Source organism: Cnephaeus nilssonii, assembly GCF_951640355.1.
Source record: "Cnephaeus nilssonii genome assembly, chromosome: 4".
Lineage (NCBI taxonomy): Eukaryota > Metazoa > Chordata > Mammalia > Chiroptera > Vespertilionidae > Cnephaeus > Cnephaeus nilssonii.
The window spans coordinates 98,868,260-98,892,791 of NC_137075.1; the positions used below are offsets into that span (position 1 = coordinate 98,868,260).

Below are 24,532 nucleotides of genomic sequence, written 5' to 3' on the forward strand. Positions count from 1 at the left end.
AAAAGGTGGCAGTTTCAATTTCTAGTCAGGGCACACATCCAGGTTGTGGGTTCAATCCCCAGTCAGGGTACGAACAGGAGGCAACTAATCAATCTCGAACATCGATGTTTCTCTTTCTCTGTCTGTCTGTGACTCTCTATCTGCACCTTCCCTCCCTTCCTCCCTTCTACTCTCTCTAAAAGTCAATGGAAAAAAAATATCTTCGGGTGAGGATTAACAATAAATAAATTGCAAACAGGATCAAACAGAGTAGGTACAGGAAATGAAGACGACTAAAAAATAATCTAGACTATAGCACATAAAGATATAGAGACAGAAAACATGAAAAAGAGATTAAAACATAAAAAAGAGAACTAAAATCTAACATATACCTCATCTTTATTTCAAAAGTAAAAGAGAAGCGTACAGAGCAGGAACAAATTCTGAGAATCTTCCAAAAGTATGAAAAAAGCAATCCACAAAATCACACACACACACACACACACACACACACATCCCAAGGTAAAAATAATAATAATAAAGAAATTCATGCCCTGGCTGGGTGGCTTGGTGGGAGCATTATCCTGTACACAAAAAGGTCGCATCGATGTGAGAGAGACATTGACTGGTTGCCTCCCACACACACACCCTGACCTAGGCCGGGATATCAAACCTACAACTAAGGTACATGCCCATGACCGGGAATCAAACCCATAACCCTTTGGTCCATCGGCCCACACTCTAACCATTGAGAAAAATGGGGCCAGGGTGAGATCACAGGTTTGATTCCCAGTCAGAGCACATACCTAGGTTGCTGTTTCTATCCCCAGTTGGGGGTGTACAGGAGGTTGATGTTTCTCACATCAATGGTTCTCTAGCTCTCTATCTCTATTTCTCTTCTGCCTCTCTCCTATAAAAATCAATAAAAACATATACTTGGGTGAGGATTAAAAAATAAAAAAGAAACTCACATCTAGACAATTTACAATATGCCAAAGACAAAAAGCATCCATGAAGTTCTCTTGAAAAAAGAATACCTTCAGTGTCAAGTAACAGTTAGACTTAACACTGGTTTCTCAGCAGCAGAAGCCAGAAAACAATGGGACATCTTTAATGTTCTGAGAGAAAATAACTAGAATTTTATACCTAGCAAAAATATTTTTATACCTAGCAAAACTATATTTTAAGAAAATAGAAAAAATAAAAATTTCCACCAAACAGTAACTGAAATTGTTTTCCCTCAATTGATACTCAGTAAATGAAATCTAAGAAGGAAAGTAATCTGAGGAGTAGGGATGTGGGAAGGTATTATAAGGAAAGAAAGTAGTAAATATGTGGGTAAATCTGAATAAACATTTCTATTTTACAATGAGAATGTCTAACATGTGGGGCCTTAATTGTGGAGTGGGGGTCTCAGCTGGTTGGAGCATTGTGCCATACACAGAAAGGTCGCAGGTTCGATTTCCAGTCAGGGCACATACCTAGGTTGTGGGTTCAATCCCTTGTCAGGGCACTTATGGGAGGCAACCAATTTATGTTTCTCTCTCACATTGATATTTCTCTCCCTCTTAATCTCTCCCTCTCTCTCTCTCTCTCTCTCAAATCAATAAACATATCCTCGGGTGAGGATTAAAAAAAAATAGAATGGAAGAGATCAAAGTGCTTCCCAATGTAGCAATAATAATAATATAGTGTGAAAGTTATGTTTCCCTTTTTACATGTTACTTAGTAAAAACTTTGTGTGGCCTGTCGATGTCTACATATGTTCTACTAGAGGCCCGATGCATGAAAATTCATGCAAGAGTAGGCCTTCCTTCCCCCAGCTGCCAGCACTGGCTTCCCTCCGGCACCCAGGACCCAGGCTGCTTCCCTCCTCTGGCCGCCAGCAGCCACCCGGGATCTGGGCTGGCTTCCCTCAGGCCGGCTTCATCAGGAAGGACATCCGGAATGACGTCTGGAAGATGTCTGGTCTAATTAGCATATTGCCCTTTTATTATTATAGATGTGCTTACTAGAATCTCATGACAACGTATGTGTATCTTACTGTGGGTCTTTGAAAACCACTAGACTAGACTATGCGATATAGGAGCCACAGCCTTCAACTGCTGGTGCAGGAAGTCTTCAATATCATCAATAGGTTCTATGACTTTAAGGGGAAAATGTTATAACAAAACCCTGTTTACCATAGGCTAATTGATATAAACAAGAGTTAAGTTCCTAGGGCATCTCATCAACATTAAAAATGTTATCATGTTACAACAAAACGACTTTGAACAAAACGGTGTTATCCAAGAACCTGCCGTATAGAACAGGCAGTACCGATGGGCCAGAGACCTAGCTCCTGAGAACAGAGGCCTGAGTTTGCTCATCCTCCCTAAGGAATAAAAGGAAGAAGTGTGCTCGCCACCCCTTCCCACACATGCCATCACAGGCAAAGAAGCGGACACCATGAAGGAAGGAATAGGCATCCTTTTCCTAAGAAGACACAATTATCTTAAGCAACTGCTTGGATTATCAGATCAAACTACGTTTTAAAATGGATGGGATCAAAAGTGATAATTCTGTTCCCTGATAACCAATGGGTGTTTACTGGGGAGGAAGATCTGCTGGAGACAAAATGAACAAATTGCATGTTCCCTGCACAGTGGAGTTGCAGAGTGGCTGAAACAGGTGACTCCACAATGCATGAAGGGAGGAAGACGAAGGCTGTGGTCAGGGGATGAGACGAACAAAGGCAGGAGCTGGAAGGAGTGAGGCCAGTTCAGAGACTCAGAGACAAGTAAACCCTGACCAGCTCTGGGGGCATTCCCTGAGCACTAATGGGTAGGGCCAGATTAAGGAAGGTCTTGAACGTTAGGCAGAGGAGGACAGGCTTGGTAAGGTGAGCAACCGGGAGCCACCATAAGTCCCAAATAGAGACATGACAACAACAACATACAAAAATAGCTAAAAACAATATAAGCTGTAATTACGTGCCAGGCTCTGTGCCAAGGGCTTTTCAGGGGCTTTCTGATTAGCCTTCGCAACAATCCCTTCAGGATTTCCACATTACTGAGTCTTAGGTTATGGTGGAATGCAGAACAAGTGGGTGCCCAAGTTTTCCAACCTGGAAAACAAGGACAATGGTTGAAACAAAGGAAAACAAACAGAACAAAATGAATGCCCTGATCGAAAACTTCTGCCTGAATGTTGACTCTGAACGTAGGTCAATTTCTCTTATTCCCACTTTTCAGACTGAAAAACCACTGTCCCAGGATCTTCCTTCAATTCTTCTCCTAACACGTCTACAGTTCTGAGACTGTGGGAGTTGCTGAAGAGTAGAGAGTGATGGTAGAAGATGCTGAGGCCCTGACGTGCCTATGAGGCCTTCCTATCTTCGTGCACACCCACCCGGCCTTCAACTGCAACCCACGGCATCAACAAGCCCATGAGAACCTTCTCGGCCAAAGCCCACTCTGCCAACTTGCCCACCACCCTTGAGTGCTGGGAATCCAGGCCCCCTGAGAGCAGCCATCAACCTGTGACTGAAGGTGGCATGTGGCCTGTTGGACACAAGCTCTCAGCCGGCTGCAGTACCCTGAGCGCCCCTGCACAGTGGTAACTCGAGAGACACAGTCACTATTGGATGCCTTCTTCCTCATCTCCCACAGGTGCCCCCTACTGGTGTCTTCCTGGGATCGTCTCCCAAGTGAACTACCTGCCCTGGAGACCGCACAGGGTCAGCTGGTAAACAAAAACAAATGGCACACACCTCGGGGAGGAGCTCAGGGAGGGAGTGACTCCCATCCCTCAACATCAGCTCAGAACGTGAACTTTAAAAGAGGGATATTTAGGGGGAAAATGGGGACATCGTAATAGTGTCAAGAATAAAAATAAAAATATTTTTAAAAGAGCGATATTTGCAGTCTAAGAAGCCAATCAGAGTTACGGAGCAGACAGTAGGATGTCCCGGAGTGATCTCTTCACCCTTACGTCCTGTTCACAGAGCACAGCTCCTAGTACGCCGTAGGTGCTCAATAACTGTTCACGGAATGAGTTCACAGAGCACAGCTCCTAGTACGCCGTAGGTGCTCAATAACTGTTCACGGAATGAGTTCACAGAGCACAGCTCCTAGTACGCCGTAGGTGCTCAATAACTGTTCACGGAATGAGTAGCTGGTGGTTTGTCTCCCCTAATGTGAAGACAGATCTTTGGCACGTCCCTAGATCAATTCTTTAAAATGATTGCATGCATGTGAAATCTGTGACAGTATGAATGAAATATGAATTAGTTTCATCAGATTCTGATCATTCTCACCTGAAGTCTTTAAGAGGCTGAGAAAGTGCTAGCACTCGCTTCACCAAAAATGTCTGCCCTGTTCCCACTGCAGTTCCAACTGAACACCACGTATTCTAGGCACAGTGGGTCCCCCACTCGAGCACAAAAGCAGAGCTCCCTGCTTAGACGAGGACGTCAACCTGGCCTGCTCCACTGGGACTGTATAAATCCATTTGGGGAACCTTTTTCCTGCCAAGGGACATTTGGATATTTATAATATCACTCACAGGCCATACAAAATTATCAGCTTAAAAATTAGCCTGTTTTATTTGGTCAAATATTTGATTAACTCATCCCTTGTGCCTTAGACCAAATGATATAAGGCCCGTGAGCTGGACATTCCCCACCCCTGATTTAGGGGTAAGGGAGACCCAAAAAGGGGATACTGGGTATCCTGCTAATCTGACAACCTAAGCCCATTTGTTTTTTTTTCCAGAAAGAAATAAAAGAGACGTCATTGTATTTACATCCCTGAATTTGTTGGGCAGGTCATACGAAGTATAAAACTGAATGTGGTCTAGGAAATCCGTTTCTATGGATGCCACCAACAGAAAAACTTTGAGTAATATCTGGGTAATTCAGGAAAATCAGATCCCTGTGTGGTAAGGGCCTTTCATTGACCAAACAGGTGAATGTGCTCAGAGGCAGAGGAAGGGAAATGCAGAAGATGAAGACGATTTAAGGGAGATAATCACTAAGGAGGGAACTAAAAAGTCCCTCCCATCACTAATGGTCAGACGAGAACACACGATGACAAGAAGCATAATCCTATTTCTTGCCAGAATCACAACAAATTTTCCCCGCCCAACACTGCCATTCTTCCCAGAAGGAGACTTCATTTTTAGCTTGGAAGGGGGAGTCATGGACCCTGGTACAGAAACAGAGAAACGGCTATGAGAGTCAGTGGGGTGGATAATGCCTGGAATTTGGAGTCAGGATTAGAACTACTTGGTACCAAAGAGTGGGGCTCTGAGAACATAGTTGCCTCCGTTTTTCATCTGTAAAATGGTATACTAACGTATATTATCATTACTTAGTAGTGGTGGTATATTATTAATACTAGGTTGTTATGAGAATAAATTAAAATAATGTAGAAGCAGCACCAGACATAGGAAAGCCCCTTACCAGTGTGATGTGACTTTTCTAGATCACCCAACATTGCCAAACTTACCAGAGTGATTTATATCTGTTTCAAGAGACCATTCTAAATGCTAAATCTAGTCCTACTATGACTGTCCTAATTTGGGCATGTATTCACTAGTCATTAAAGGGTCATTGTTTTCATTTTAAAGGCTGCAAAAAAAACTTTAAGTTCACCTAATCAGAAAATTTCAGAGTTCGGAGAAGTATCTGAGGTTATCTAACATCTAACCTTGTATAATATACTAAAATCCCTTCTCCAAGTAGGACTTGCTACTATAGGAATCTTAAGAAAATAACATCTGCGAAGGTACCAGAAAATAACTCCGTAAAACATCTGGAATCCTGCAATAATCGGCAGCTTCAGCAATGTCCCGGTAACTGGAATGCATGAGTTCCAAAACAAAAGTCCCCAAGAACATCAGAGTTCAAACGCTCACTCAAGAAGAACCACGGGTCTATTATCATGAATATACCTTGGGACAGTTCTGTTGGTTTTCTATTTCAGGTGGGAGGAGGAATAAGATAGCTTCCAACAGCCTAAATAGGAAAACCTTATTCAACACAATTCAACAAATAAAAGTTAATCACAATCATTTTCATCCACTACCACAAGCAACTATTTTGTGCTTGTACTAGTTCATCTTTGCAGAGGCAAGATTTTCTTTCAAAAAGAAAAAGTTCCAGCACGAGTTGTGGGAAGACCTGTGGACATTGCTTGTTTTAATCGCCATCTCTAACCCCACGCAGGTAACAGAAACAAGGCAAATGCAGTGGGAATAACAGGAGAATGGAGCGAGGGGTCTGTATTTTCTCCTTCTACAAACGCCCCAACTGTACAGATTCCAGGAAACAACGCAGGGAGGTTGGCACGAGAAGCACAATGTCACTCCAGTTTGCCTGCCATCTCTGCGGACTTCTCCTCACCTCCGTAACGATGCATGGCTCAATGGTTGAGCATCCCATCCATGAACCAGGAGGTCACGGTTCAATTCCCGGTCTAGGCACATGCCTGAGTTGTGGGCTGGATTCCTAGAGTGGGGCATGTAGGAGGCAGTCGATTAATGAATCTCTCTCATCACTGATGTTTCTATCTCTCCCTCTCCTTTCCCCTCTGAAATCAATAAAAATATATTTTTTAAAAATCCAAAGTGGAACTAGAGGGGATTCCTCTGTCTGCCACCCCTAGAAATCTTAATACTTGTAGTTTCTGGGATGTAAAATAGGAGAACCAAGCCCAATCCCAATACTGCCATTTTAGTCAATCTCATAATAGAGGAGATAATTTGAATATCTGTATATATAATCTATATATATAAAAGCCTAAGTGACCATCCGACCATTTGCCTGGTAGCTATGGTGCGCAATGACCACCAGGGGGCAGATGCTCCAACCAGTAGAGGATGGAGCACAATTCCTTGTGGAATCAGCCATGGGTTAGATTGCTGGTGGGGCACTGTCGGCCCCAAATCTGCTTCACCCACACCCTGGACCCAGAGAGGAGGGAGCCCAATTCCAGGGTGCGTCATCCGAGAACCACCCTCTCGCAACCCGGGACCCCTCAGGGGATGTCAGAGAGCTGGTTTCGGCCCGATCCCCACAGGTCAGGCCGAGGGACCCCACCAGTGCACGAGTCCATGCACTGGGCCTCTAGTATTTGACGATATGCAAATATCAACTGTGTGTTATCATTTTACTCAACACTCAAAACACCAGTGAGTCTGCCAGGCAGATTATTATGGCTTGGCAAACTTTCATGAATGACACTTAATATGAAATAATTTTCACTGACAGATAGGATAACAGGGATATAACATATCCTGAGGTGGTAAGAGAATAGATCCGTGCATTTGAGTACAATCATAACCAACAGATTTCAAACACCTCCGTGCTATGTTTCTGCGACTTGTAAGGAAAGGGGGCCCTGGTTTGTACATAACCCCATAAGACATTCTTTCTTTGTTCTTCCCTCCTTATAGACTAGCCAGGGCTTTTTTCATGCTTATGGCTGGTCCAATCTTTCACTATCTACCTGCTGGCTTACTTTTAACACATTGTATTGAAGACCTTTTTCCTGCTGACTCTGAACACAAGCACCCTCTTAAATTGTCAAGACAAAACTTCTCTCTGCAGCTAAGATGTTCCAGGACTCTGCAAGCCATCCCCTCCGGCCTTCTTTAGAGGGTATTTTGGGCACTTTAAAAGCTTCTCAACTTGTGTCCAGAGCAGTGCTAGGGTCCTAGGGTATGTCCCAGGCAGAGGGGGTGAGAGCAGGCTCTTGGTTCCCTCAAAGTAACTGTTTTCATTCCACTCATATATTAGAGTCTCACATCAGATTTCATTTGGTGCTAAATATAAATAAAAAGTGATGCCTTCAAAAGGGCGTAAACACCATTGCAACTACTACAAATGGCTCTCTCTCAGGTGCTCCTAACCCCTCCCCAGGCTGACCCTTCAGATGGAGGTTACGTCCTTTTTTCCTTTAAAGCTCACCCTACTTCTTCTAGAATTTGAAACATATATGAATTAAAACAAATATATGTATATTTACAATATCCAAAAATAAGCCAGACTGAATCTAGCACAATAAATCTTTTCAAAGATTTGTTTCCTTACTTGGACACAAAACCCCACCCTGACCCCCAATTTCCAACCCTCCCCCAACATCAAGTTTTTGTCATCAGAGATCAACCAAAGGACTTGTAAGCATTCATATAAGCCTAATCAATGGACACAGACAACAGGGGGGTGAGGGCATGAGTGGGGGGTGGGGGTGGGGGGCAATGGGGCAATAAGGAGACATATGTAATACCTTAATCAATAAAGAAAAAACATTATAAATAAATAAATCTATTAAATCAATGAAGAGAAAAGAAAAGAAAAGAAGAAAAGAAAAGAAAAGAAAAGAAGAGAAGAGAAGAGAAGAGAAGAGAAGAGAAGAGAAGAGAAAAGAAAAGAAAAGAAAAGAAAAGAAAAGAAAAGAAAAGAAAAGAAAAGAAAAGAAAAGAAAAGGCATATACCTGACAGGCAGTCTTTACACATTTTTCCCCCCTTACACTCAAAGAGAATGAAGCTGCCTCTCTCCCTTTACCTCTCCAGGTTAACCCAAAATCAAGACTGGCATGTGGTTGGTATTCTAGACTAATTATTAGAAATTGGGCATCGCTATCAAAAAATGCCTGCTACCGTGCGTATGCGTGCGGCTGACAACTGAAAATGAGTTGGAACGTGAGTATCTTGTTAACTTGTATTGGTAAAAGACGTTGTACATGGTAGCATAATGATCGGTTTTTCTGGTCCCAAAGTAAAAAAAAATAAGTAAACAGACATGCCAAAGGTTTGAAGGGACTTAATGGTGCTCCTCCAAGTCCCTTTAGAAATGAAGTGTTCTAAGCCAACTGTCTGACAGACCATGGAGAATGAAGGCAGATTCTAGAAACCAACAAATCCCATTCATTTCCTTCTGTTTGTAAAAACAAGCAACTGACAAGTTTCCTGCCAATGAACACAGTCACAGATAAGAAAGCTCCCTACAGGAAATCCTTTGCTCAAAGAGAACAGTTGTGCCATGAAACTTAACCTTTTTCACCAAATCCATTAACTATAGGACAACATGGGATCATGAAATACACCTAAATCACTCCAGCGATGTTAGGGTTCTCTCTACCTTCTCCCTCCCCCAATGCAATCAGTTGATGAAAACAAAGCAAATTTGCTGCTTTTTTAAAAAAATCAGTGTTAATGAAATGCGATTTAAAACTGACCATTTTCAATTAAGATAAAGCAATCCAAGGCTCTAAATCATCATGATTGGAAGCTATTAACAAATGAAGATCCAGAACTTAACATGGGAAGTCTACCATTGGCAAGATTAGAGAAATACAGGAAACGCGTTGGCTCTATATTTAGAAGGTTCAGTGTTCATCCCCAAAGTCAACATTTAGGAGAGGGCCTCCTTGGTATTTGTCACTTAGCAAAGTGAAATGGGGGGGGGGGGGGAGAGGGGGTCTCCAAACTTTTCTTTACTCCCCTCACTGCAACCAGTACCAACCAAGACACTGAAAATATTTACAGCCTTGATTTGGGAGCGCCTCTCAATTATCCTAAGAACTAAAGCATTCTTCTCTATTCACAAAAGAACAGGAAACTTTTCTAAGGTCACCAAATAATCATAGTTTCAGTTCTGAACCCATTCTTATTTCAATTTCGGTTTCCCCTTCCTGCTCAGCTACTGAGAACACCTCCCTCCTACTTCCCAAAGCCCCAGGCATGGTCTCCATTTACCCCTGCACTAGGCAGCCTTGGAGCCCGGTTCCAAAATGCCCCCTTTCTTGGAATTCAATTGTGAGAGTTCAACTCCGAACCCTCTTGCAAACAGCGGGTCTTCATTACGCCGTCCCCCAAGACTCTTCCTCCACAGGTAACGGGTTATGTTACTAGTCTTCACAGCTCTAAAGAGTTTGGTTCTAGCAGGAGACAGACAAATCCATTTGATGCCACAATTAAGCGCTCCAATACCTTCTTGGCTTTTCCATGCACAACTCAGAAGCAGCAAAATGCCAACTAAGCACGTGTGTTCATCCTTGCTTTAAGGTTTTTCCCCCCCCTCACATATTTTCAATAAAGTAGTTATGAAATCTAGGAGCCTGCATTTTTGCTTGTTGTTGTAAAATGACCTTGATTTGACAGGCACAGTCTCAGGTTTCAACAGATGCTGTGGGAAAGCTTACAGAGGCCAACATGTTCTCCAGGCATCTGTGATGACATGCAGGATTTTTTTTTAAAGTGGTGGTTATGGGAGTGTATGTGTATGTATGGGGGGGGGGGGAGGAGTACTCTTCTCAGTTTCCATGACAACCATGTCTCCACTCATGGTTATTAGATACCATCCACTTCCTGTGTCTAAATTTTTAAGCCAATCAGAAAAGTGTTTATACATTTAACAACTTCTGGGACGCTGCTCCTTTAATTGAGGTGGTTTAAGGCTCAAATGGAGATATCCCCACCGGCCTTATATTTTTCCTCTTATGGATAGAACATTCCACGGTATTTACTAACCCATATTCTTAGAAGGTAAAGAATGACCTTTTTTTCTTGAACTTGAAATGCATTCTCCTCAAACCAGATGTCACAATTTCTTATAATAGCATGCAAGCCGATTTTGCCTGTTTGCTCTTCATTGCCTTTATGTTTCACTGTTGCAGACTGAAACTTAGTGCCTGCTCCATGCCAGTGCACAGACACAGGAACAAAGTCAAGATACAGTTAAGCATCCATACGCGGATGGTGCTATTTAATTATTCAGATCAAAAAGTGCGTAGGAAAAATTATCCCAAGTTGAATAACTTAGCATTCTACAACTCCTGAGAAGAAAAAAACGATCTAGAAGGGACTGTAAAGTGATACGTCTCTACATGTGTGCTAGTCGCTGACATCTGCAAAGAAATTTGCCACCAAAATGGCCTACTTTAATCTGCATAGAAATAAAGGCAAAAAAAAAAAAATTAAACTTAAGGTACCTCGAGCAAACGGCAGCTGACTTAACAATCAACCTGGCAGAAATCTGTGCACAAGGAGGCTCATCTGAATTTCCAGCGTGGTTGTAAAAGGAGGTTTGGGGGTGGCTGTTTTCCCAAGTCTCGGTCTCCCGCGACCAATCAGTGTGAGAGTTCAAGTGAGCCCTAGTCATCGGTGCAGGCTCCCCAGCTCTGCACTCTCCGGGCTGCACTCCCCTCTGGAAGGCAGAGCTGGCGATCAATGAAAAACAGGGAACAAAAGGCACAGCACAGGATCTCCTCCTCAGCTCGGGAAACGATGCCCTCTTACCTCCAGGAGCCAGTCGCACCCTGCCTACCACAGCTCCACGCGGGAGCTCCGGGGAGCCCAGTCCTTGCAGAGGAGGCACATTTTACACCGGCAATCATGTGTCCCAACTGCCGGGGAACTCGTCACCTTAAGCACATCCTGTGACAGAGGGGCTCCGCGTTCCCAGCCCGGGGAAACTAACCCATGAAATCAATGAATAATCCTCACCATTAAAAGCTGCCCAGGAAGAATGTGTGTACCCTTGCCCAAATGTCATCCCAGGAGTATAAACAAAGCCTGAGACAGAGTCTCTCCAGCCTCCCCCGCCAGGCATCATGGTTTTCTCCTCAAAACAATATTTCTCCAAAAGGAGAAATAGTCTGACTGCCCTCCAAGGAAACTCTCCATCCGGAGGTGTCACCGCAGCAGAACCAGTTACAGCCGCGGAGAAGAGGCTGGGACTGCCCCCAGATTGGAGACGCTGTGTATAATTGATGGCAACACAGTTGCGACAGCAATGCTGGAAACTGCCCGAGCCCAACTCCACATTCACCACGGCGGTTCCTTGAAAATAAAAGTAGCGCCCGGGGAGCCCACAAAAGTAAAGCCCGAGGAAGTAATTAACAGAATTACACCAATTATTTGCATTTTAAAAATGATCCATTTGCTTTTTTTAAAAAAAAAAATTCTTTAAAAAACGACTAGCCACAAATTCCTGAAAAACTTTTTTTTTTTAAATGAACTTACTTTTGAGACAAAACTAATGAAAATATGCAACTTGCCATCCCTGGATCGCTCCCCCATGGGCTGCGTGCTATCCATCAACCAAGCCAGGTGGAAATATGGGGCGGACACCTTAAAAAAATCAAAGGGTGCCCCCAAATGCAGCAGCCTGAGCAGCGAGGGCTGCTCGTGACAATGCTGAACCCGAGCAGAAGAGCAGGCGGCAGGAAATGAGCCCCATTGTCGTTACCTTCGATCGCCGGCCCCCCCGCGGCTTCTCGCGGCTACATTAGGGGGCTGCGGCGGATGGACTCGCGGGTGGCCCGCCGCCGGGTCGTGCGATCTCCCGGCGGAGCTGCAGCCCAACGCGGCCGGAACCCCGGCTCCAGCCCCGGCGCCCGCCCGGGGTCGGCGGCTGCTCCTACCCGGCCCGGAGCCCCGCTGGGTCCTAGTGCGCGCCGGCCGGGGGCCGGGTCTGTGCCCGCACGTACGGCAGGCAGGCTGCTCAGAGAGCCGTGAATCCCCGCGAAAACCGAAACACCCGCCTGTCTGCCCCTTTCAAAACCGGACTCCGTGTGTGCGGGTGAGCCGGAGCTCACTGTCAAACCCTGGTGTGAGATGGGAAAGAAAAGCGTTGGCTGCAGCTGGACTCAGGGAAGACGGCTGTGCATATCTGCAGCCCCAGGTAAACCTAGGGTTTCCATATGTTTGCCCGGTGCACGTGTGATCGTATACTAGTATATTCACAGACAGTAAGAGACAGTGCAGGGTCAACAAAGACAGGTTTCAAAAATATCACGCAAAAAAAGGAAAAAAGGCTAACGATGTTGACAACCGTTTTTCCAATTATTTTTTTTTCTAACAGGTCCTTTTGCATTTTTGCCTTCTCTTATTTATATCATATGCTATTTTAAATAACAAAGGCCCATATGGCTAAACATGTAGTGATCTGATTTTCAAAAGACCTCAAAAATTGCATCAAAGCATGCACTCGTGTGCCTCCTAAGAAATCAACAAGAAAGAATTAATGGTGGCATATGGTGTGCCTCGTAGAGAAAACTTAATTACAAGTTAAAACATTTGCAAAAATTTACAAATTCCGTAAACTGAACGTAAATTATGATCCTAGATGTATACGCAAAGCAGTGTGTGTACAATTAGGGAAAGTGCAAGTTCTACATTTCTTTTAACTGTGGAAAGGGTGTTACGTGAACCCCCTATAACAGATTACCCACACTGTCCCCCAAAAGGGCTTTCCATGACCTCTCAGCACGTTCATTCTCTGCAGCCCACCTAGAAAGGCAACTTATAAACTCGCAAGTGCTCGTTTAAGAGGACAATTCTATTAGCCCTTAATTCGAAACAAAAGCGCTTTCGTTTCAAAAGCCTGTTTGCCAGTTTTGAAAGACTGGGCAAGCTTTCTTGTCTATCTTTGATATCCCTAAGTTTGAAGGTCACGATTCTGTAAAACTGCTAATAGCAATGGTACGTGGTTTGACACCAAAATGAAAACCAAATATGTGTTTTCTGAGTTATATTTTTGGAGAAGAAAAAGTCCCTTTGAAATGACTCTTGCCTTCCTCCTTCCCAATTATAGCTAAATAAATGTAATGGAAGATTTTTAGTATTAATTAAACATCAAAGGCAACTTTTCTGCTGCCTTATGTCCATGCAAAGGACTAGTCGTACTATGTTACACTTGTCGATCTTCAAAGTACTTGCACATACATCTCATGTGATCTTTATCACATTCCTTGTGATATGACAGACATGTAATTCCCAATTTGTAAGTGAGAAAGTGGAGGTATCGAAGGGTAAAGTGACTTATCCAAAAATCACATTTCCAACAGATCCCTGCTTTTGCAAGTGCACCGCTGGCTTCCAAACTATCATTTCTCCATAACTACTGTGGAAAACGAGGTTTCCAAAACAAAGAATGCAGGGAGGTTCCTGTAGTCATCCTGTATTAGGGCTGCAGTTTACCTAGTTGAAAATATCTTAGTCTCTGCTCATCAAGATGGCAAGGGAGGGCCCGGCTGGTCAGGTTTCTGTCCTGGGGCTGGTCACAGGGCACCCCGGCAGACAGAAAACTTCAGGCTCTAGGGCTGAGCATGCACCTGTCGCCCAGGCACTTTTCTGCTCTTTGTCAGACACTAATCAGGGCCTCCACTTGACACACAGAGGAGTGAGGTTTTCTCAAGTGGAACTTAGTTTTCTAGGTGCCATCCCAGCACTGAAAGCCCTGGAAAACCCCAGAACCTCCAGCGTTTCAGAGACCAGGTGGCCTATTCGTGATGTCCCTGCTTAGACCTGGTAACTACCGGGGTGTCACTTCCCAGCTCTCCTGCACCCATGGGAAAGTCACCAGCCATTTCTGCTTGTGGCAATCCACTTCCTCCTCCCCTCTGCCGAAAGGAAATGTAACTTCTCTGACGATGTGTCCCAACCTTAATGCCAGCCAGGTGAGGGATGGGTGACATTTAGCTGTAAAGACAGAAACATTTTTATTCTTAAAAATGAGTCATTCCATTGTTTTGTGCAGCTCATAAGGAAGAAGCCAGGCATGGCAGCATCGCTGGGAGATATGGATGACCTTCCTTAGGAAGCACTTGGAGGATGGATGCACGACTTCATTCCTTTGTTGAAAACTGATCTAGCCCTGGCCGATGTGGCATGGTTGGTTGGGCTTCGTCCTGCGCACCAGAAGGTTGGCTGTTTGATTCCCGGTCCGGGGGGAGAAAGGGACATGCAGGAAGCAGCCTAGCAATGTGCGCTCTCACATCGATGTTTCTCTTTCTCTGTTTCTCTCTCTCTCTCTCTCTCTCTCTCTCTCTCTCTCTCTCTCTCTCTCTCCCTTTCCCCTCCTCTCTAAAATTCAGTTTAAAAAAAAAGAAAAAGAAAACTGGTCTACTTACTTTACAGTGACACCATCCATGTGGCTTTCAAATGTTGCAAATGCTAGGCTCAAAGTAACCTTAGCACCAATACGAGGTGATGAAGCTGAAAAGAAATGCTGGTATTGAGCATTACTTAAAGCTAGAGCTAGTCAAAATAAACCACTCATTCATTCGATTGTGTATATTTCAAACATTGAAAACCTACTATGAGCAAGGGCTACAGCTATAAAAAAAAAATAAAAATACTGCCCTCAAAACACTAGTCATCATTTGGAGCCTGTGGGCAGGCAAAGAGTTGAATTGCAGAGCAGTGGGGTAAGTGCTGCAATAAAACCATGTCGCAGGTGCTGTGTGTTCAATGCCAACTATCCCAGTGCTGGGCCAGTTAGTCTTTAGAGCCATTCTCAGCCAGGCCCCCTGCTCTGTATTGCTAGGAGCAGCCTCTTACAGACCGACTGGAGGTGAGAGGAAAGTAAAAGCTAAAGAAATTCTCCCCTGCCCTCTTGACTTTGCTGGCATTTCCAGCATTGGCTGCATGTGGCTGAGGCTTCGGCCAGGTGACCCCAGCCCCTGGCTTAGGTAACACTGCCACTTCCTGTTAATACTCCAGCTTAGGATGTTAAAGGCTTCCTGCTGAAAAGCTTTCTGGGTAACTTCACCTTCTCCCGTTTGTATCTCAGATCCTCCATCACCCATATGAGCAATCCCCTGCATTAAATCCCTTCTGTGCACATCAGTAAATTCCAGTGGAAGAGCGTCTTACAAAATACCTCAGCAGTACTCCTCAAAACTATCAAAGTCACCAAAAACGAGGATATGCTGAGAAACTGTGACAGCAAATAGGAACTTTAAGAAGACATGCCAATTAAATGTGTTGGGGTGTGCTGGGTGGGATCCTAGCACAGGAAAAGGATATCAGGTTAAAAACTAAAGAACTCAGAATTAGGATGGACTTACCTAGTAATAATGTATCAATATATGGGTTTATGGAGTGTAACAAAATATCACACAGTAATAAGTAAGATGTTATTAATAGGGGAAACAGTGTGAGATATGTGGGAAGCCTTGTACTATCTTCTCGGTTTTTCTGTAAATATAAAACTGTTATAAAAAATAAAGTCTATTTTTAAAAATTCCTTCTACGGTAAACATTTGAAGTGGTTTTGTTTCCCGCCTGCAGAAACCCTGTTGCCTCCCTTCCCAAGCGGGGGCAGGCCTGACCCAGCAGGTCCCGAGCTTTTTCACAGGGAGATAAGCAGGAAGTTTAACAGTCAGGATATCAAGAAACATCCCAGCAAGGGATCAGGCCGCTCTGGGAAACCAGGAAAAAGCCTGGATCTGAAGCCAGAATGTGATCTGGGACAAGGATGATGGGACAGGGGAGAGGGTTGTGAGTGAGGAAACCAAGGCAGCCGGCCATGGTGTGGAGCCAGGGCCTAGGGCCCATGCCTGAGAAGGAAGACTTGAGCCTGCTTTCAACCATCAGTCAGAATGACTTGGGGTGAGGGAGGGGCTGGCCCTGGGCTCTCTGGGAGCATAGACAGAAGAGGAAGAGGGGAGAAGGGGCATGGGGTGAAGGAGGGGAAGAGGAAGAACAATAATCATAGCAGCTAAGAGTCACTGAGTCATTTTGCCTGCATTTTCTCATTTCTAGTTCCTCATAAGCAAGGCACTATTTTATTCCCATTTGACAAGTGAACAAACTTACCCAAAATTACATCGATATTTAGGGGCAGAATTACAGCTCAAATCCAAGTCTGTTGGACACCAAAAGAGGCTCAAGGAAACAGCCTGCCGGGCAGTCTTGGTAGAAGCTATGAAATTGATCTTTGAGGACAAGTAGGGGCAGGATGTAAACAAGAGTGGGGAGAAGAAGGTCCCCATGGAGGTGACATCCCAGGACAGGGAAAGGCATGGAGGGGTGAAAATGGGAGGCAGGTCAGGGTGCTGCACGGAGAGCAGTGTGGCCAAAACAGAGGTTTCAAATGACAAGTGCCTGTGGATCCCGCTGGAGATGAGGCCGGGCTAGGGTCCACCAGTTTGAACTTTATCTTGCTTTCCACATGGCAAACCGCTTTATCTCCCTTAAACCTTTGCTCAAACGTCCCCTGTTCAGCTTCTCTTGATCCTCCCAATCCTGCTCTATTTCTTTCCTTCTTCCCTTGCACTTATCATCTTCTAATACATTACTAATTATTCATTGTTTCTCTCCCTCTCCCCCTCCCCCACTTCGCACATCACACACATGAATGGAAGTTCCACAGGCTAGGAATCCTTGTTTTGTTCAGTGATCATTTCCAAACACAGTTTCTGGCCCCTTAGTAGGTGCTCCTTTTTTTTAAACAAATGAATGACTGAAGTTAGTAGATAAGAAGGTATTTGTATCAGTTGGGGTTCTTCAGAGAAACAGAACCAATTGATTATGGAAGCTGCCAAGCTCTAAGATTGGCAGTCAGCAAGATGAAGACCCAGAGCCGATGCTGTGGTTCCAGTCCAAACACCAGCAGACAGAAGACCCGGGAAGCAGGAAAGAACTGATGTCCCAGCTCAAGGCAGTCAGGCAGGATGATTCTCCCTTACTCAACCTTTTCGTCCTATTCAGGCCCTCAACTGATTAGATGAGGCCCACCCACACTAGGGAGGGCAATCTGCTCTATTCAGTCTACAGATTCAAGTGTTTATCTCATCCAGAACATCATCCCAGACATACCAGCATAAGGTTTGACCAAATATCTGGGCACCTCGTGGCCCAGGCATGTTGACACTAGTAAAATATTCACCATCTGAGGATTGAAAGGGCTCTGTGTTTTACAAGGATCCTCCTAGGACCTATGTGGAGGATAATTTAGAGGCAGAAGGCTTAGTTCAGGCAAGAACAGATGCAGACCTGAAGGAAGTCATCATCGGCAGTTTCAGATACCCCTCTCCTCCCCAGTGACCTCTGGGTGCCACATGACGTTACATGCACCAAAGGTATGCGCAGACACAACTCCAAGAGGGATCATCAGAGTGCAATGTCCAGAAGAGAACAGACTGGAGGACGTGTCCCCTGCAAGCTGGGGACCAGAGCATCTTCTGGCCTCTCTATTCAGCAGACACGAGTGGGGGTGTCTGTCTGCCTGCCTCTCCTTTGGGGGATTTTTCTATTTCACATGATGGCCCTGGTGTTGAATGGGAGCAGGCTTCTTATGGTAAGACCCTCTCTCGCTGACCATAGTATTGGCTCTGAGTGGGCCCTGGGCCCCAGGCCAGGCCTCTCCGAGTCCTCTGGAATTCTCTAACTGAAGCCAGGGAAGGGGGCCTTTTTCCAGCCTGGTTGCCAAGCTGCAGGGGGCTTCCAGCAGCCACATCCTCCGTTTGTGGGCTCAGGAGAAGGATAACAACCCACCTATTAGGCCAAGCAGGATATAAAACCAGGATGAAAGCCTAATATAAACGTTGGATTACCCAAATAAACCTTTTCCCCTCCATTGTCGTAAACAGTTTAGATTAGGCTGTATACATAGCCACCGTGTATACACAGACGCACAGAAATCCTCCCTCTGTTGGAGAGAACCCGGCAACGCTAATTTTCTAGATACAGGCAGTATCAGGTTAGATGGGAAGAAAGATTTTTCCACTTGCTTCTTTGTAGGCTTTCCATCGCAATAAAATGCCACCCGCCTTTGACCTATGGAGTCGCAAGCTTTCACCTTCTCCGTGAAACCAATAGGCCTGCCCTTTCGGGAACGCACACTCAGGAGCCGGTGAAACAGCACGTGACCCAGACTTCATTATTTTTACCACCACTTTACACGGGATTTATTGCCTCCCCCAGGTGACAGTACTCAATCACGGCTATGACTCCATGCCTGTCAAAAGGAATGAACGAAGCTCGCTTAGCTTCGTTCCTATCTTTGATATTTATCACATTGACTCCGTCATTGACCCAATCCAGTCCTTCGGGGACCGTGCTGCGCGGGCAATGCTGGGAGATGGGTGACATCCCAGGGCCTTCTCCACATGGCCAGTTAGAGGACTGGCTGCCATGTGTGTCCTCGGGCCCGTTTTCCTCGGCTCCGGTTCAGCGCTTTAGGAATTATTTATCCTGGGGTCTGACTCCTGAGCAGAGCTGCAATGTAGGCCTTGAGAGGGAAGCGTGGGGCAGAAGCTGCCAGAAGCTCTGGCTCAGGGCCAACCAGCTGGCTGCTGAGCCGAAGGCCCCTGTGTCTCCCCAGACCCCCTTTGTCTCCCTGGGCCTCCCTTTCTCAGCTGCCTTGCCCCAGGTAATCGTCGTTGGAACTCTGCAGTTCCCCAGCTCCTTTTATTTCTGCATTTCAGATCACTTTACACACGTTAATTAAGCCTCGAAACACTCGGGAAAGAAAAGCAAAAGGCACGTGGGGACCGACATTCGGGCCCTGCTCCTCTCGGCTGCTCTGGCGGGCAGCACGAACTCACCCGCCGAGGAAGGAGCCAGGGAGGGCTTCCGGTGCCCGCCTGCAAGGTCAGGGCGTCAGGGGTTGAAATGATCCCACACATCACACTTTTCACTTTGAGTCACATGTCATCAGTACAGGGCAACCTCCCACCTGGGGGCACAGTGGATCCAGACAACCTTTGGAAGGCGAGTCCTGGGCAACAGCGCTGGGGGGCGGGGGGGGGGGGGGGGGGACCTGTACCACACCTGTGACAGGGCCTCAGTCTGCACTGCGGTGCTGACGGGCACAGGTGTGGGCTTGGGGATCAGAGAGGTTTCAGTCCACATCCAGGCTCTGCCGCTTCCCGGCCGATCTGTCTTGCAAACACGGCTTAGAATCCGAAATCTGCCGTCTTAGCTGTGAAGTGGATCTGTCAGTATCTGCCCTCACCCCGTTGGTTTCTGGGAGGAGAATGAAGTCAGATCACACATGCAAAATATTTGGGGCCAAAATTTAAAACATATTTATGTTTGGCACATAAGACGGTCGATTTTATAGTCTTTCTGAGCCATCTCTAAAGCTAATCCCAGTCCTTCTGAACTAATATTGTTCTATTGTTCTGCTATAGCAAGCTGGACCCTCCAGCTCAAATTAGGACTGAAGACATTGACAAGAAATGGAGGGGGAGGGGAGGATCCAAATGAGGTCTGTAGTTTAGTTGACAGCTGTCTCCATGTCAATTCCTTGGTTTTGAGAAATGTATCAGTTATTTGCCATATTAACGTTATGGCAAATAACTGTGGGTGAGTGGTATGCAGGAATTCTATTCTATCTTGGCAACAAGTGCTCATCTAACAATAGCAATAACCTTATTAAAATGCATCCAAATCAGTAAGGCCTCCCCTCCACAGTAGGTCTAACAGTTCACCTGTACTTTTAGTATACTATACTAAAATACCCCCTCGGGGTCCAAAAAGGTAGCAAGTTTTTGTTACCAAAATAAGAGGCAATTTATGTTATCTCTAGTTGTTATCACCTCCAAGAAAAAAAAAGTCATTGAGTTTCCAGTGTCTGCAAGGCACCATATTGTACGTGAAAATAGCAAACATTACTGTCAGGGGGAAAAATGTTGCCCGTGTGGAAGTCATTTTCAGGTAGCTGTTTGGATGTAGAGATTTGATAACCTGACCATTTAAGCCCCCGGTGCTTTCCCTGTTTCACAGGAAATGGATGGCTGGCCAGTCCATCAGCTCCTCACTTTCCGTTTTGGTGGGCAGTGACTAGCAAGAACAATCTTGTCAAATAACACCGTGGATTATACCGCTCGCCGCCCTGAGTACAGGTTTTGAGATGTTCATCTGGAAATGCCAAGAGTATCTTTTCTCTCTCCACCTTTAAATAGAGACCAGAGGATTTAAACACTTGTATTTCCTTATTTCTTAAACCATGCAAACTGTGAGTACTTGGGAGTGGGGGTTGAGGGAGTGGGGGAGGGGGGCAGAAGGAGATTTGCACTGAGTGGAGGGTGAGTATTGTTAATGGCTTTGGCATAGATCCCATCAAAGAACGTGAGTATAATATGGCCACATTACAACAGGTTCAGCAAAACAGCCACAACTTTAAAAAGTAAACACGGCCCTGGCCCGTGTTGGTCAGTGGCTAGAACATTGGCCTGCACAACAATGGGCTGTGAATTCAATTCCTGGTCAAGGGCAAGTACCCAGGTTGCAGGTTTGATCCTCAGGGCAGAGTGAGGTGCATGTGGGAGGCAGCCAATTGATGGGTCTCTTTCATGTCGATTCTCTCTCTCTCTCTCTCTCTCTCTCTCTCTCTCTCTCTCTCTCTCTCTCTCTCTCTCTCTCTCCCTCTCCCTCTCCCTCTCCCTCTCCCTCTTTCTCTTTCTCTCTTTCTCTCCTCCCTCCCTCCCTCCCTTTAAAAACCAATGGGAAAAATATCCTCAGATGATTAACAATAACAAAACAAAAAGCAAAGACTACGGCTGTCTTCAAATTGCTGGCTCTAGGCTATTAGCTATCTGTGAGCTGTAACTCACTCCTGCACATCTGTAGCCAGAGCACTCATAACTCAAAGTTCTGCTGGCACCTGCTATGTTCTGGGCCTTGTGCTGGGTTCTGGGTCCAGCGAGAAGGTGAAGATATATTCCTAGTTCTCAAGCACAAGAATAACATTTGTCACTCTTTTTGGTTGCCCAGGGTGTGACCTCCTTCCTGTGCCTGGGGAATCCCCAACCTGAGGAGGCAAAGCCACTTCCCCATTAAAGACTGGAAGAGAGAGCCCGAGACCATCTTCCCAGGCTTCCTGGCAGCGGTGGGGGAGGAGCATGACCAAGGCTCCCCTGCAGCAGCGGGTGGCAGGAAGGAGGGGGACAGCGCCAGGTTCAGCAGCCACAGGGCAGGGCGCAGCAGTATAGGGGGCATTGCAGCGTCATCACCAGACCGGTCTGTGGCATTGGTTTGGGCCTTGATCCAGGCTGCATCACCTCCTGGCTGGTGCCCCAGCCCCCCAGAGAATCCTTGTGGGCCACCCCCATGCTGTACATAAGTACCCTTTCTACTTAGATCACCCAGAGTCAGCCTCCATCGGCTGACATCAGGGTCCTGCCCCAGAGGCTCCCTCTTGGATACCAACCTGCCATTGCTTTCTGAGCAGTAGCCCTGAGTTTGCATGGATCCCCCACTCTCTCCAGACTCCTCTTGTCATAACCACACACACTTAGGTGTAGGGCTGCCTGTGGTCACAGAATTAGCCAGTAGCTCTCCTAGGGGATTTAACGAGTTACCCTTGGCTGCTGGTACTCAGTGGGTCAATCAGAAATGTAAGCAAATGTAATCGCAGATACACGTTTGCATGGGTAGAATGGGGAATGTGCTATGCACAGTAGTTCCCCCCTTATCCACGGTCTTGCTTTACACAGTCTCATGTACCCACGGTTACTTGTAGTCAACTGTGGTCCAAATGGATTAAATAGAAAAATTCCAGAAATAAATAATTCGTAGGTTTTAAATTGCATACTGTTCCGAGTAGCGTCGTGAAACCTTGAGCCATCCTGCTCTATCCCACTCAGATGTGAATCATCCCTTTGCCCAGCGTATCCACCCTGTACACGAAACCCACCCATTAGACAATTAGTAGCCATCTCAGTTATCAGATTGACAGGAGCGGTATGTTCAAATAACCCTCATTTTACTTAATAATGGCCCCAAAGCACAAGAGTGATGCTGGCAATTCAAGAGAAGCCATAGTGAAAAGGTATGTTTGCATAGGGGAAAACATGGCATCTATAGGGCTCGGTACTGCCTGTGGTTTCAGGTATCCACTGAGGGTCTTGGAATGCATCCCCATAGAAAAGGAGGGGTCTCCTCTACATGATTCTGATACCACAAGCCAGGTAGAGTCTTTTTATGACACTAAAGAATGTAATACATGAGAGTTTTGGCCAAAAACAAAAAGTAAAACAAACTTCCATAGTGGTAGAGAAAACACAATTTTTGCTGGTTTGGTTTTTTCTTTAATAGAGAAGAAACAGTTTCGATATTCAGTTCTTTATTCGGGCTTCCCTCTTTGTTCTACAGAAATCACCTTGTGGTGAATACTTATAATCCATCTACTGACTCTTCTTGATGACATTGGACTTGACGATCGGAAATTTTCAACGTGAGACAGATCATTTTGTCTCAAGGAGCCAAGAACTGGTTCTTTAAGAGATTCAGAAGATAAGACCTTTCATTGATGAAAACCAGGCAGGCAAGTTTCCATATTATTCTCCCAGCGTGTTAAAAAGCGGAAGTGGAATAATTTCTTACAAAACAAGAAAGCAAAAATATCATTAAGGCTTCCACTTACACTACTGCTAGCAGCCACGAACAAGACCAGACACCAATGCTCAGGGTCTTAGATGAAAGCGGGGTAGATGGGAGAGAATCAGGGAGGAGGTCTCAAGGAAAGGCATCGCCCTCTGCCTCAGGTTGAATTCCTTTGCGCTCAGTGGTCCAGAGACTGATGCTCAGCGAGGAAGGTGAGCATCCTCCACGTGCTGCAAAGATGGGGCCAGGGTTTCCACCTCCGTTCTCCCACGCCTCTCTCAACCTGGCTCCCACCGAAACCACTCTCACTAACACACTAATGAATCCCCCATGGCTTACTCCCCCTGGCTGCGCCGAGTAAGGCTGCTCCTTTCATTTTCTGAAACTCTTGCCGGCCTTGAGCTCTGCTTCCTTCTACCTCTCTGGCCAGTCCTTCCCTGATGCTGTCGCTGGCTCCTCCTCCCCCACCCTTCTTCTAAGGCTGGAGTTCTATCATTGCCTCTTTTTCTTTTAAACAAAGTATTTTTATTGATTTTATTGACTTCAGAGAGAAAGGGAGAGGGAGAGAGAGGTAGAAACATCAATGATGAGAGAGAATCACTGATCAGCTGCCTCCTGCATACCCCACATTGGGGATCGAGCCCGCAACTCGGGCATATGCCCTGACTGGGAATGGAACCATGACCTCCTGGTTCGTAGGTCGATGCTCAACCACTGAGCCACACCGGCCGGGCTCATTGCCTCTTTTTCTTTCCACATGCTCTCTCTGGGTGATCACATCCATGTCTGTGCCTTTGAATGATCACCACTAACCACGAACCAGCACCCGCCTCCCTCCTGAATTTCAAATCTCTGTCTCCAGTAGGCTTCTGGACTCCTCCACCTGGAAATTTTGCTGTCGCTCCAGATTTAATATGTCTGAAATGGAATTATTTATCCTCTTGCTCTAAACTTCCTCTTTCTGTGTCCCTACGTTCAGTGCCCAGAAACCACAAAATGATCTGTAACATGCCCTTCCCTCTGCGTCTATAGATTCTGCCTTGGAAACTGTTCTCAAACCAGGCCCCTCCTCTCCATCCCCGCAGCCTTGCCTTGGTTCAGGCCCCGTCCATCTCTTGACCTCTGCCACTGCCCCTCCCCCCCACGCCGTGAACTCCACACTGCTTCCCTGTTATTCTCAGACTAGACGACATGTGCTGCTTGGGGAGCCAAGGGAGAAAAGCCCATCAGACCTGGGCCTCCAAGCAGATGGGAGCTAGAAAAAGAACAGACTTCTCGGAGGGTCAGGACCCTGGACAATTCTGGTGCCTGATAGAGTTAGGAGATCTCAGCAAGTCCTGCCTCTACTCACAGCTAAGCCAATCCCTTGCTACTCCCAGGGTCTGTACACGACCACCTGCCTCCACTCGCTCCCTGCCTCCACTAGCCTCCTACTTAGTTGTGGCC

General features: G+C 45.9%; 1 protein-coding gene across 2 annotated transcripts in view; it reads right to left on the reverse strand.

Annotated features, from left to right (window-relative positions):
- FOXN3 (forkhead box N3) overlaps window positions 1-12,341 on the reverse strand; it is a 362,669-nt gene extending 350,328 nt beyond the window's left edge. The window contains exon 1 of one of the 2 annotated variants that reach the window (XM_079769192.1): window positions 12,216-12,341. The gene's annotated coding sequence lies outside the window, so the exon portion shown is untranslated. Of the gene's footprint in view, window positions 1-6,364; window positions 6,384-12,215 lie in introns of those variants that run through there. The other variant, XM_079769193.1, reaches the window with a different exon arrangement.
- Between the last annotated feature and the right edge of the window lie 12,191 nt (window positions 12,342-24,532).